The sequence below is a fragment of the Musca autumnalis genome, unplaced genomic scaffold (genome assembly GCF_047663935.1).
Source record: "Musca autumnalis isolate F117 unplaced genomic scaffold, ASM4766393v1 scaffold_1, whole genome shotgun sequence".
In the NCBI taxonomy this organism is placed as follows: domain Eukaryota; kingdom Metazoa; phylum Arthropoda; class Insecta; order Diptera; family Muscidae; genus Musca; species Musca autumnalis.
The window spans coordinates 88,991,109-89,005,720 of record NW_027411644.1 but is presented as its reverse complement, the minus strand read 5'-3'; the positions used below and the strand labels follow the sequence as shown (position 1 = coordinate 89,005,720).

General features: G+C 37.5%; 1 protein-coding gene across 2 annotated transcripts in view; it reads left to right on the top strand.

The window, feature by feature from the left end:
* The first annotated feature begins 851 nt into the window (after positions 1 to 851).
* Positions 852 to 14,612, top strand: part of ClC-a (chloride channel protein 2) — a 194,018-nt gene continuing 180,257 nt past the window's right edge. Inside the window, exon 1 of one of the 2 annotated variants that reach the window (XM_073984558.1) lies at positions 852 to 1,470. The gene's annotated coding sequence lies outside the window, so the exon portion shown is untranslated. The remainder of the gene's footprint in view (positions 1,471 to 14,612) is intronic. The other variant, XM_073984464.1, reaches the window with a different exon arrangement.

Here is a 14,612-nt window from a genome sequence, read left to right as displayed (position 1 = left end):
ACTTGCCAATATCTGCCGTATCTCAACTACCAACATAGAATAGTTCCATTTTGTTGTTAATGACATTGAAATCTGACACAAATTAAAACATCAAATCAATCAGCTGTCTAAAGTAAAAAAAAATTAAATTGATGTGGCAGCAGAAATTCAAGTCAAACTTACGAATAATGACCGAACACTGGGCGCACATTTATTATGAAAAGTAAGCAAAATAATAAAAATAATAACAAACAGACGTTTGGTGGTATGCAAATAACAAATCAAAACAAATCTGAACAGAGCACGACTTTAATGGACAAAACATGGCTTGTAAACTGAACTCAAACAGAGAGAGGGAAACAGAAAATAGAATGCATTTTAATGGGCTCTATTAAGTAGAGTCTATTTTAATTTCTCTATTCAAGACAGGTAAAAAGGTAGAAGGAGTGAGATAGACTTAAAAAGGGGAAATAGTGAGAGCTACCATAATTAATCTCAACTCTTTTAATATATTGCAATGAGAGAGACAAATGGCATGTGTTTAGTAAAGTGAGAGCGACTAAACAGCAAACCAAATGAGAGGCTTGGAAGGAGGGTTATTCACAACAAAAGGCAAACATTCTCTGTCGTTTTTTTTTAGATCAGCTGTTGTCAAGCAATGTGGAGAGTCTTTTACCAATACCAACACACAATTTCCGAACATCACTGGCTTAAATCACGACTGAGATTAACAATGCAAAATCTAAAAACGGACAAACAAAGAAATTCCCCATAGAAAAGTAACAACCAATCGTGAAAACCGAGAGAGAGAGAGAGAGCGAGAAAAAATAACAAAGTAACAACAATTATTGGGAATAAACTCTTCCAGAAGGTTGTCTGGTCGGTGGTCTGTCATTTTAGTTTGACAAAAACATTAAATGCGAAGTGTTATTAAACAAAAACTAAAAGAAAACAAATTATAGAAAAAATAAAATAAAAATAATTAAATAAAAAATAAATATTTGAGAAAAATTGTTAACAAAAGTTAAAAATACAGAAAAAGGAAATTATTTAAAAAATGCAAAGTGAGAGTTGGGGAAAATTGCAAAAATGTTGTTGTGTGGAAAAGTGTAAATAAATGAAAAGAAATTATTGAAAATAAAAGAAAATTAGAAATTTTGAAAGAAAAGCCATTTGTACAACCTTGGTTTTTTTGTGTAAATAAATTCTGTTTTGTGCAATAATTTCGAAAATTCTGTTAAAATTTTTCTCATGGCCTGTACAGATAAAAGCAAATAAAATTCAGTGTTTTCTCCGCATCGTAATTGCCACACGTTAGTATTGTGCGTTGTGTACCACAAAGGAAAATCATTGTCCCCACACAGAAACCCAGTTCATAGAAATTCATTGGAAAATTGAGTGATAAGGAATTGGAATTGTTGTGACTCCGATCGTCTTTGTGTTTTGTTTAAGTGGATCAGTAATACCAGCAAGAATTTTTTATTGCATATTGTAAGTGTTGTTTTCATCTCAAGATTTCAATTAAAAAAAAAGAAAAACAAAGAAGAATATTCCCCTTTTTTACTTGTTTTTCTTTTTTTAAATCAGGACCGACCATTTAATACCTTACCATTTTCCATTGATATGACTGTAAAAAGATAAGCGTCAGCTCTAATAAACGCAGGGTTGCCAAACAGGCACGACCTCTCCAAAGAGATGGTCCTGCATTTCGACGACATTGTTCAGTTGGGGCCATGTCTTAGCTATGTTACGATATACATGAAAATAACTTGCATTATTGTAAGCATGAGATGTTCTTTTTGTCAATTTTGACCCCTAAAAACACTCCAACCTCGGTCATCCGTGAATCGATTATCCCTAAACCTCTATTATCCGGGAAAGGAGTTAAGGAGGAGTTGGTTAATTTTTCAATGTAAAAAAATATTTTTTTTATTTTATTCACATAGAATCTCCATCTTACTCTATCCGATGCAATGTATCTTAACTCATTGAATGTTTTTCCGGTTTCATTGGAAATGATTCTTCGCCAAGTGGTTTTTGGCCGTCCTCTGCTGCGATTACCCTGGGGATTCCAGCTCAGTGTTTCATGGCAGATATGCTCAAAAGGCGTACGGAGTGTGTGACCGATTTAAAATGTTGCGAAGACATCTATTAGTGAAAACTTGCAGTTTATTTTTAATTCTTTCGTTCACTAGCCAGGTTTCAGGTCCATACAGTAGTACTGACTTGACGCAGGCATTATAAAGGTGCAGTTTCGTTTTTAGAGAATATGCACCAGAGTTTCAAATATTTTTTAGACTGCAGTATGCACCTTCGGCTTTTTGAATGCGGATGTCGACATCATCATTTGCTCCACCGCTAGGGTTCATGTTGCTACCTAGATAGCAGAAGTTGTAAACAGGGATCCGATGTTAGGATAGAAACACAGGTCTTTCCTTATTGAATGCTATACATGCACTGTTTATTAAAATTATTCTTAAGTTCTAAATAGTAAAATATTACTTAACCTACTTAACTAGTGTGTAGAAAAGAGAAAGTGAGAGTGCACATATGTGTACGAACCCATCTGCCATACAATCTTATGGAGAGGTCGTAAAATATTCTTATCTTACATGCGCATACATGTAACAAGCAACCACATGGTTATTGGACTGCTCATAGATTGCCTGTACCAATCTATTTCAGACATACCACATGTGGGAATGGAAATTCTTATCTCCTTTCTTTTAACGACCTCCCACGATAAGGAGGTCTGCTTGCCACATGTTTACCCTTTCAAGTGGACTGTATTTAAACTAGATCCCTATTTAACAAAATGATCTCTAATCTACACACGCAACCCTCACCAAGACATTCACTATCTTTATTAGAAAATTAATATGTTCTTCCGTGAACATCTTGGGGCCCAAAAATGCTAATGAAATATAACCAAAATTATTTTATAACATCAAAGTTAGAAATATCAACTAAAATTCTAAATTCAATCAATATTATTCTACCAGCAATCTAAGTGATAGCACCCAGGAAGCTGCTCCATTTTTCCAGCCAGTAGCTCTTGCACGTACCACCTTTGTCTGCAGGCTTCATCTTCCAGACTGAATCGTCTTTATTTGGCGGTTTCTTCACTCGGGTAGTAGCAACGTCATCCTTCTGAGGTGGCTTTTTCTTACTGGCTTTAGACAGCTTACTCTTCCAGCGTAAACAGTCATCCTTCTTTAACGGCTTAACATATCTGGCCATATGTACCTTCTTCCTCTGGCGTTGAAGAAAGTCTTCCTTCGTAGGTTCTCTGGATGGATAGTACGGATTTACTATTTTTCTCAACGTAAGAGAACAAGATCTTCTCTTCCTTCTTTGTACAATTGGCTTTGTTGGCTCCAGCATACTTAATGTCTTCCATGGCAACCGTATGTTCTGATTGTTCCTTCGGCCTGTCCACCTTTTCCCTCTTCATAGGCTCCATTTTTATTAGCAGAGTTCTTGTCTCCGCCTCGTTTTTGGTCTGTGCCGAGCTGTCGACTGATTCGTCTTCTGGGAATATGGCCCCATAGCCTCATCCCTTCTGTCTGCAGCATCTTTGCTCAGATTTGAAGCCCCATCGCCTTTGTTGCTCGCCGTCACCACCATTTTCCATGCCGCAGTCTCCTTCTGACTCAGCACTCCAGAGATCTGCAATTGATTACCCTTTGTAATCGATGCTTCCCTTTCTTTTATAGTTTGGAAAAGATTATCAGCCTCCTTAATACCGTCCACAACCAGTTGACAATCAGCTTCATATTTAGCCGATAGTTGTGCCGCTAACTCATCACGTTTGGATTCAGCTTCATGTCGCGCTCTCTCTGCGCTAGCCAATTCTTTATTCAATTTTCTCATTTATTCCCTCGAAGCTTTGACTGCGCGTTCTGCCTCCAGGTTAGCCGCTATTAATTCTTCCTTAGCTTCCCTAGATTCCTCAGCCTCACGCAAACCATTTTTGGCTTGCTCATTAAGAGTCTTGACAAGCTTCACTTCGTATTCCTTCCCGTCTTTGGACATCACCATGGCTTCTTTCATTGCCTTGACCTCCACTTCCATCCCCTTCATGTCCGCCAAAGCGGCCTTGCGTTCCATTCGCTGCTTGTCCAATTCATTCCTAAGGGCACGGACTTCCATTTTGGCCTCTTCAGCTTCATTCTGAAGGATTCGCAGTTTCTCTGTGGCTTCTACATCTTTCTGTTGTAGATCACGTTCGGCGACCTTCAAATTAGTATTGAGTTCGCTATTCTGTGCATCCAATGTATCCACTATACTCTGCAATTTCGCTCTTACACACTCTGACCATTTCCTTTTCGTTCGTATTAATGTTAAGAATTTGTCGCTCACTTCCTTATTTATGGCTGCACGTCGCGATGCTGACATTTGACGTATTCATAAATCTCATTATGGAACGGTTCGTTCCACGTTTCCTCAATTTGTTGGATGTCCCAATCAATACATTCAAGAAGCTTCTTTACTTCTTCCTCGACTCTTGCCACCGTCTCGTTTTGCTGCATCATGATGAATGTCCCTTCCCCAACGGACAATATCCTCCCTTGGATATTAAGACTTCTCCAGATTCCTCTTGTTGCTGATCCAATTTCCTCCCGTAGAGGCAAATTATCAGCTTTCCAGTTTTCTTGGCCGCCGATCCGGCTCGAAGGACCAATGTAAAACGGGGTTCCGATGTTAGGATAGAAACACAGGTCTTTCCGTAAACAGAAGTTGTTGACATTTTCAATTAGTTTCCCGTTCAGAAAGAAGGAAGGGTTTTGGTTTGATTTAATAAGCATACTCTTCGTTTTTTCAGCATTTATGTATAGGCAGAATTTTGCTGCTTGCTCAGAAAGTTGATTAAGTTTAGTTTGCCTATTTTCTCTGCTTGTTGCAAGTAGTACGATGTCGTCTGCATATTCCAAATCTTCGAGGTTATGATGTAGCCTCCAGGGGATGCCTTTGTTTTGATTGGATGAATATGACAATATTTCGTCAAGAGTTGTTATGAAAAGGAGAGGAGAAAGCAGACATCGCTGTTTAACTCCGCTGATGGTTTTGAATGCTTCGCTTATTTTACCATTGTGAAAAACTCTCATGGTTGAGTTGGTATATTGAGCTTTTATCAGGTTTATTATTTTGGTAGGGACACTTTTGTTCTCAAGTCGTCGAAGGCTTTTTCAAAATCGACGAAGGTTAAATACAATGGCGTGTTGAACTCGTTGCACTGCTCGATTATTAATCGTAGACTATTTATTTGGTCCACACAGGGACGGTTAAGCCTGAACCCTGCTTGTTCTTTGCGAAGACATTTATCTAGTGAATTAAGTATGCGGGTGAGTATAATTCTATCAAAGATTTTGCATATCGTTGGTGTTAAAGCTATTCCTCTCCAGTTGCTGCAAAGTTTAAGGTTCCCTTTCTTAGGTATTTTAATAATAAGACTTTCGTTCCATTCCGATGGAATCATTTCTGTTTCCCAGATTTTTGTTATTAGAGGCTTAAGTATTTCGGCGAAATATTGTGCGTCGCATTTGTAGAATTCTGCAGGCAGATTGTCGATAACTGCTCCTTTACCATTTTTTAATTGCGCTATTGCCGCTTTTATTTCGTTAATTGAGGGGATATCTGAGTTTATATGTTCCGCAGGGCGGTTGTTGGTATGGTGTTGACCTCTGTTGTTATTTGACTCGGTAGCTGGTTCAGTAGTGCGATTTAGAATATCCTCAAAGTGTTCTTTCCATCTTTTGAGCTGTGCGTCTGTGTCTGTGAGAATAGTCCCGTTTTTGCCTTTAACCGGTATATTTGAACATTGCTTATTCCCCGAAAGTTTTCTCGTAATGTTAAGAATTGTTTTCAAGTCTCCACGACTTGCTGCTGCCTCGGCTTCGGCAGCCATACCATTTATAAAACTGCGCTTTTCGTTTCTGGCTTGCTTCTTCACTTTTTTTACAAGTTGTGATAGTTTAGCTTGTAATTCTGATTTTTGTAGGGAATATTTTTCTGACAATAATATCGTATTGACTTTACGTCGCTCCTCTACGAGATTCCAAAATTCTTGAGATAACCATTCTTTGTGCTCTTTTCGGGGGAGGTTCACTATTTCAAAAGCAGTCCTTTTAATTTTCTTGCATTCATCTTCTATGTTAATATTCGACGCTTGCGTTAATGGGGTCTGCGGGAATTTATTTGAGAACCCGGTCAGGAAGTTGCGCTTTGTTTCTTCAGATTGAAGTTTGTTGGTATTGTAAGGGCGGCGTTTTGGTTCTGTGGCTATGAATTGGCGTTTCTGTTTCCTGAGCGTGATTTTTAGTTCAGCTATTAGGAGAAAATGGTCTGAGTCGATGTCGGCACTTCGTAGCACTCTTACGTCTTGCAACATTTTAAAATTCTTTTTGGTAATGCAAAAGTGGTCTATTTGACTCTCTGCTGGGGCACGTGTATTTCGTGATAGCCATGTTACTTTGTGACAGTGTTTATGAGGAAAGAAGGAGCCACCTATTGCAAGGTCGAATTTTGAACATATTTCCAGAAAGAATTCTCCATTGGTGTTTTTTATCGCCCGGGCTGTGTCTTCCCATTATGTTCTGGAACCCGGAATTGTTATTGCCAATACGTGCATTTAGATCACCCATCAAGATAAGAATATCTTTTTTGTTGACGTTGTGTAGAGTTCATCATCGTAAATTTGTTCTTTCATTTGCAGATCTGAGACTTCCGTCGGGGCGTAGCATTGGACTATAGTAATTTTGCCGATGTTGCTATTCACCTGTCCAGAGTATAGGAGGCGGTGTCCTTGTGAACTTGTAAAGTCGCCGCTCCCATTCCAACGCATTTCACTAATTCCGACAATGGGGATATTTAGTCTGTTGCATTCTGCAGTCAGTTGTGCAAGTTTTCCTGTTTGGAATAGAGAATTTACGTTCCATGTTGCGAATCTTATCCGGGGGCATGCAGGGTTCGTCATCAAAAATTCAGTTCGTTTTACGTTTCTTTTCTTCGGATTTGTAATCGTTTAGGTTTCAGCGTCAATAGGGGATTGGCCTAGTGGTGCCTAGTCTGGTGGTAGGACTGCTACCTTTAAATGAACGGTGTGTGTTGAGAAGGCGGCCTCCAAACTTGCCACCTAACTCCGATTTCGTCAACTGACCATTTCCTGTTAGATGACAGGTGTTGAAAGGTTATCCCGCCTTTTGTTCGGACGTCATTTCCTCATCGGTGAAAACAGGGACCGGCGCTCGAAGGCTGAGGTTGACATTTGCACTAGAGAGGCTTTGTGTGACGCATCTAGTGCCTTGGCACCCGAACGATTTTATTATCAATACTACCAATATATACGACCCGGTTCGGTAATTGTTTCTGATTTTTTTAAAGGTAATTATTTCAGGAATTTTGTAATGTAGATATCAGTAATTATATGTTGCAGACGTATGATAGTTTCTGTGACGAGGCGTATATCCATTACCGAGTAAACCACTCGGAGAACTTTTCGATCCGATGACGGGTCAGCACACCGACACCATCGAAGGGTTACGGCGTCATCTAAAAGCGCCGTTGGCACAATATAACCGCATCAAAATTTCTAATGTTATATTCAAAAATATATTTACATTTCTAAAATGGTGCAAATCTAATAAAAAAAGGCACATTCTTACAATTCATCCGGTTTGCTGGTCAGTTGTATGACACAACTAAGCCTGCAACTGGCAGCAAATTGGAGGAAGTATATATTATACCCAGCAAAAATACTCATTACAAAACCCCCTACTAATCCATTATTTTAACAAGGGCATGTCGAGGAAATAAGTATTTTTTTATTTTTATAATAGCGTCTCAACTTAAAATATTAAAAGAAGTCTGAATTTGTCCCATTCTTCTTGCAAGTCATTTTTCAGGGTTCCTTTATTTGTCTCCTAAATACTCCTCAAATTTTCTATTGGATTCAAATCCGGGGATGGGTAGGTTTTTGAATTACTTTTGGATAATTACATAGAATTCATTCTCGAACAGTGTGTGATTTGTGCTTGGGGTCATTATCTCGCTAGACATCTACGAAAAAACACTGTTCCTTCATCGCATGACCGCGATGGTATTTCCGGACTGGACTATGGATCAAAACTTTTCAACAGAAGCTGTCTCAGTCCACTGCCGAGCGAACATTAATTGATATTTCCTCCGTAATATCGTCCCAATTGCATTTTCTGTAATGTTTTTTTCGCACATGAAAATGTAAATAAAACTCTTAACATTATCTTTCTTTTCGCAATCCTCAACATAGACTGTCTCAAACAATTGTCCGTACCCCATACCAGGGATGTCAACTGTTCCGAGGTAAAAATCGCTACAGCCACATACGCACCATAGGTCTGTAGCGATTTTTACCTTAAAACAGTTGACATTCATACTTAAACAGTGGTTTTTGTACGTCAAAAATCACCACAAGTAGCGGGAAAACCACCAACTTGGCACCCCTGCCCCATACAACTGAATATATATTTGATTATAATTCAAAAAATACTTACCCAAATCAAATGTAGTGATTGGTTTTTTTTTTTAAAGTACAACAAGAAGTAATAAAATTTGCCAATTAATAACAAAATAAAAAAGATACACTTTTATTTTTAACGAAAAACTTAAAAATAGTTCATGATGTCATGATGATGATGTCATGATGTATGACGTCGCTAATACTTGGTATGATATCCTTTAGCAGCGATTACATCTCTTAAGCGATTTTTCATCGATAAAGCCAATTTTTCGGTGGTATCTGCACCAATATTCCTCCATTCTTCAATAATGACATCTTTCAGCATTTGCTTGTTAGTTATTTAAAAAAAAAACATTGTTCCACAACATCCCATACGGGACAAGGGAGACTTCTCTCATATCAATGAGTGCAACCCGATTCATATTTAGCTCAATGATATGGGACCTACTGTTTATCGCCGAGTCCGACACCACTTGTGGAGAAGTTTTTCAAGGCTGAAATACTCAGGAAAGGTCGCCAACATTACTGAGGGGTATTTTGCTACCGTTGAAAAATGTTTGATGTTGCCTGGCCGGGGAATCGAACCCCCCGACCTTCTACATGCAAGGCGGGCTAGCATACCATTTTATGCTGTCGAATTTTTGTTTCTAAAATACCCCATAAATGTTCTATGGGATTAAAAACTGGGCTCTGGAGAGGATGAGGCAACACTTCCTTAACGTTGTAGAGCAGCCATTCTCGCACAACCATGGAACTGTGCTTTGGGTCGTTGTCGTGCAAGAAACAATAACCGTCCTGTATGCCCAAATTAGTGGCGTTAGCTTTTAAATATTCTTTTAAAATGTTCAAATATTTAAATTTATCCAACGTGGTTTCCACGAACACCAAATTTCCCACACCTCCAGCTGCCATTGAACCTCACACCATCACTGACCCACCACCGTGTTTCACAGTTGCTTTTATATTCTTTAACTGCAACGCGGTGCTTTCTCAACGCCACACAAAACGTCCTTCAGCCGACCCAAAAATTTGAAATTTACTTTCGTCAGTAAAAATAACTGATTTCCAGAAGTCGGCAGGCTTGTATACATATTTTTTGGCGTATTCTTATCGCTGGTTTGTGTTCTTTTTTGATATAAGGGCTCTTTTTTCGTCGAACACATGCCTTATACTGGTTGTCATGAAGAAAGTTTCGTAATGTTTGTGCGCTTAAAGTGACATTTTCATATTTTTTTTAAATATTTTTAGCTATTTCCACAGCACTTGTTTTTGTTTCCAGCGTTACCATCCGGTCGATCTTTCTTACCAATCGAGCGTCTATGGTTTTTTTCGACCTCTACCTGGGGCAATTGAGAGTGACTCCGTTTTTTTTTTGTAATTTTGTATCACATATTGGACAGATGATTTTGGTCTAGAAACATTTTTAGAGATTTCAAGATAACTTTTTCCTTTATTATGCAGTTAAACAATTCTTTCAATCATCAATTCTTTGATGGCAATAGGAATCTTAGAATGATTTTTATTATTCGAACTCATATTGCAAAGTTGTTACAACACACTACTTATCCAAAGTACTTAAAAGACTGAGAAATTGTCTAATTTTGCCTCAACTTCAAAAAATTAAAGATCCGTTATGTTAGAGAAATTAATATTTCTCGCTGGGTTGAATAAAAACAACAAAAATGAAAGAACCGTTATACAAGATTGAGTCCGTATTTTTTTTTTTGACGTCTTTTTTGTTTTTTGTATAAAATTATAGTGAAACATGTTTATATAATTATTAGTTTGCAATTATTATAAAGAATTGTTATACTTTTAAAACAAAATTTACTTCGCTCGAATTGAGTAAATATTTTTCGAATTATAATTGAATATATTTTTAGTTGTATGGGGTACGGACAATTGGTTTGAGACAGTTTACATACATATCTTTTCTAAGCCGACAGCTTTAGTTGCTAGTGTTTTTGTTTAAATATAACCTTATTGTAATTTGTAAATATAATAAATTTTCAATAAATAAATTATCTTTTCTAAGTTTGTCGATGTTCCAGAATGGTGCCGACAATATACTTTTCACAGAGTTCTATGGAAACACTGCCCAGCGTTGCTAATTTGGAGGTCTATTGTTCCTCTTCTTTGTGAAGAGTACCAGATCCGTAATAAATGGGTTCATCCCAAAGCCATTTAGATGTGCTCATCTCTATAATTTGACTTGTACCTATAATTTGTAAACGGCCCTTGATTCTTTATCTAGTTTTTATTGCTTCCTTCATAACACCCTCTATACAGATTAGGGTAATTGTTATTACAAAATTAACAATTACAAAGAATATTCTTCAATTTAGAATCTTAATTCGTTCGTATGTATTTATTTATGTACAAATATGCAAATTACTAAATGCCAACGTATGGATTTGTCGGCAATTAAGTGTGAATTTGTTTTTGGTGCGCAAATCGTTTAATAAATATTTACAGAATTTTAACTTAGAAATTGCCACCGCTATTTGATGTCAGTGCGCTGTTGCCGTTGGTTATATTTATATTTGTGTTCATATGTTTTTCAAAACAACTACACGATTTGTGTGGTTGTTGCTGCTGTTGTACCCTCACTTACATACCTACTGTGGTAGATGCCTTTCCATTGTTTAGTTCACTCGCTGAAGTACGGTTTTGGTTTTTGTAGTTCTTACTATTGGGAGAAACAAATTTTACTCTCGCATGTTTCTCCTTCACCTCAGCCAAAATTAATTTTGTTACGATCAGCTGTTATTTGTTTGAGAAAACAGTTGCTCTCAATGATTCTCATGTGGAGGGATTTTTTGCAGCAGAATACAATTACCTTGACCTAACCACCAATCTCTTTGATACAATCATTTCCTTTTTTCCTCTTGCGCTAATCTACGTACAAAAATAATGATGGAGCAAACAAAACAAAATACCTACCATTCTCAGAGAGACAGTGGGTAAAACGAAACGTTTTTGTTAACAGTGACGTAGTTGAAAATTGTTTTCAGAGCAAATATGTATGTATGTATGTATGGTTGAATGTGTTTCTATATTATTGTACCACCTTACCACAAACAATCGAAAAAGAACAGATGATTTCTTAATGAGAGCATATGGAAAAAGTGAAGAAAGAGCTAAACATTCTAAAATGCCGTCACATTTACGACTTTGGCAAGAATTATGAGATCTCATTAAATTTTATCAGATTAACACACAGATTTACTGCTTGACTTGATTAGTTGAACAGTTTATGGGGGGCTTCCAGAAGAATCCGCAACTGCCAAAGGCAAAACGATATTTTGTAAGTGGTAGAAAAGGTATTTTGATGTTGGGGAATTTTATTATATTCGTGCTTAAACGTGATTTGATTTAAATTTGATGAATTTAATTTATATTATTGTGTTTGGTGTATATTTTGGCTGAATAAAATATTGAATTTAGAGCTATAGAATAAAACAAATGAAGAACCTACAAAGAGAAAGCATTATCAAAATTGCCCTAGATTGGAATTCTCAGGGCTACAGAAGATCAGATCGGTTGAGAAATACGTGGCTTAGAACGGTATCCCTAGATATAAAACATATTCAGCTATGGATGCATAAATGACACGCTATAAAATACAAAAATACATTTAATTATTTTTCAGGTAAAACTTAATTAAAATTAATTATTTTATAATTTTTAGTTGTTGTTCTGCCAATCCCATTCAAAGGTTCCGTTAAATTTCGCTTAGTATTTACCGTTATAGGCTGACGTAGGGCATGAAAGATACCAAGCAACGGTACTGACCGGCTTTAACATGGCAAAGCCCAAGATTTATCTTGGTTCCTCTTTCATCTCAAGTGGACACTGACTCCCCATGGTGTTACCTGGGGACCTGCATTTAACACCCGTTAATGGTAGTGAGCAAATATGTGCCGCGCGTTCGCCCATAAAAATGATGAAAACATGGGTTTGGGCTTCGTGTTAGTATCCCACCCCAGAAAAAAGCGTCCTACTCACAGTTTATACAGTTGGCCATTCAGAGTTCTGTTAACAACATTTGACAACAAACATAATAGATTGTTCATTATTGTGATTTGATTTCCTTTGTATTTTATCTATTTGACAGCAAACTAAATAGTCAGGGCTAACTAGTTTGGGCTGAATGGCCAACTGTATAAACTGTGGTCCTACTATGAAAAAAAGTAAAACAAATCCCTCTAAATTTGACGACCCCCGCAAAAGTTTTAAGGACCATGATCTGCGTATCTGTACCTGAAATCTGCGCACTCTTTCTAGAGAAGGTGCAATTTACCCATTGACAGATTGTACTTGAAAGGTACAAGGCTGACATTACTGCCATGCAGGAAACACGATGGATTGGGAAATGCATCACAACAACACCTAAATATGACACACTGTATTATGTATTACAAAGCATGAGTTTAGTTGCGGATTTGTAGTTGGTCGGAGGTTAAACCAGTGAATGAAAGGCTTGCTACAATACGGGTAAAGCAAAATTCTTCAACATTAGCTTTATTTGTCCGAGCGGAGTTATTTTTTTCCATTTTTTTCCTGCTCATGCGAGGACGTTACGTTTACATCATATTAGTAACGTCAAACTATCTATGAAAATCTCGCATGAACGTCGGTCGTTCCTTCTACTCTCTAGTAGTTTGTTTACCTTCTTTCTCCTTCTTTGTCTGCCGGCCGGTAAAACCGGTATTTCGGCAAACCAACTTGAAAATTGTCATTGCTTTTTTTATTCCAATCAAACTATCGTGAGAACAAGACGTCCACATTAGAAATTAAATAGAATAACTCACAAAGGAGTATTTGTAAAATTTGTAAAGTCATAACAGTTTCATAACAATAAGCGAATTATATTTCTTCTGAATAAAAAATATTGAATAAAAGAAACTGTCAAGAAATCCAATTGTGTTAAAAATTCAATTGTGTGTGGTGTTCCATGCCGACCTAGTGAAAGGCTAATCCTTACTCTTGCCCAACAGCGAATTGTGCTACCGCACCAGCGACAAAGAGTTGATAAAGGAAAATCCCTGTCTAGCCAAGGAGTAGCCGTGAAATTATCTAGAGTAAGTGGTAACAACTGTGTAGGGAAACAACGTTGACTCCGGACATTCCTTTCCGTAGTGGTCAAGGTGAATCGTTGGTGAGTGCGTTAACATCTCCCATCGGACGCCTCCCCAGTTGTGGATAGGGGAACGCTTATCAGATATGGCTGGTGCCGCAAAAATAAAATATGCGGGGTGAACCAAAAATAAAAAAGGAAGAAAGGCAGCGTCTGACCAACAATTGGCGGCACCAAACAGCATCTGAACTCCAGGAGGAGCGGTTGAACATTGAGACGGTAAGCTCTAAATAATTCAGAAGGGGACGGGAAACCACTGAAGTATTTTCCCTTGAAAATTATACAATATGGAAAGAACAACAGAAAATACACGGACCTCAGTCTCCGGCACAGAGAGGGTGCTAAGAATCCCCGTATGTAAAACAAAACAGAAAATTAAGATAGAAACATGGAATATTAGAGGTCTCTACGAAACTGGAAAGCTTAATACAACCATATGCGAAATGAAAAGATTAAATATAGATATACTTGGAATAAGTAAAACATGGTGGACAGGTTCTGAAGATTTTAAATCAGAAAACACTAGTGTGTACCATTCTGGAAATCGAGGACAGCATAGAAAGGGAGTGGCGATTATAACTAAAGGCCATATAGGCAAATGTGTAGTAGGATATGTGCCCAAGTCAGACAGAACAATGATGATAAAAATTAATGCTAAGCTTCTTAACATAAATATAATACAGGTTTACGCACCTACACATGACTCCAGTTCGGACGAAATTGAATAATTCTATGCCGAAATAGATGAATTAATAAAAATGACCAAACCGCATGAGTTAACCATCATACAGGGAGACTTTAATGCAAAAGTCGGGAGCGACGAAGTAATAGGAATAACTTGAAAACATGGACTCGGAGTACGAAACGAAAGAGGTGAAAGATATACGCTATTGTTCATGTGTCACAAAATGCACAACGTGTCCTGGAGCGGATGTTCGCTCGGACCACAATCTTTTAGTTCTTAATCTCCGCACTAAATTAGCAGTTATAAGGCGA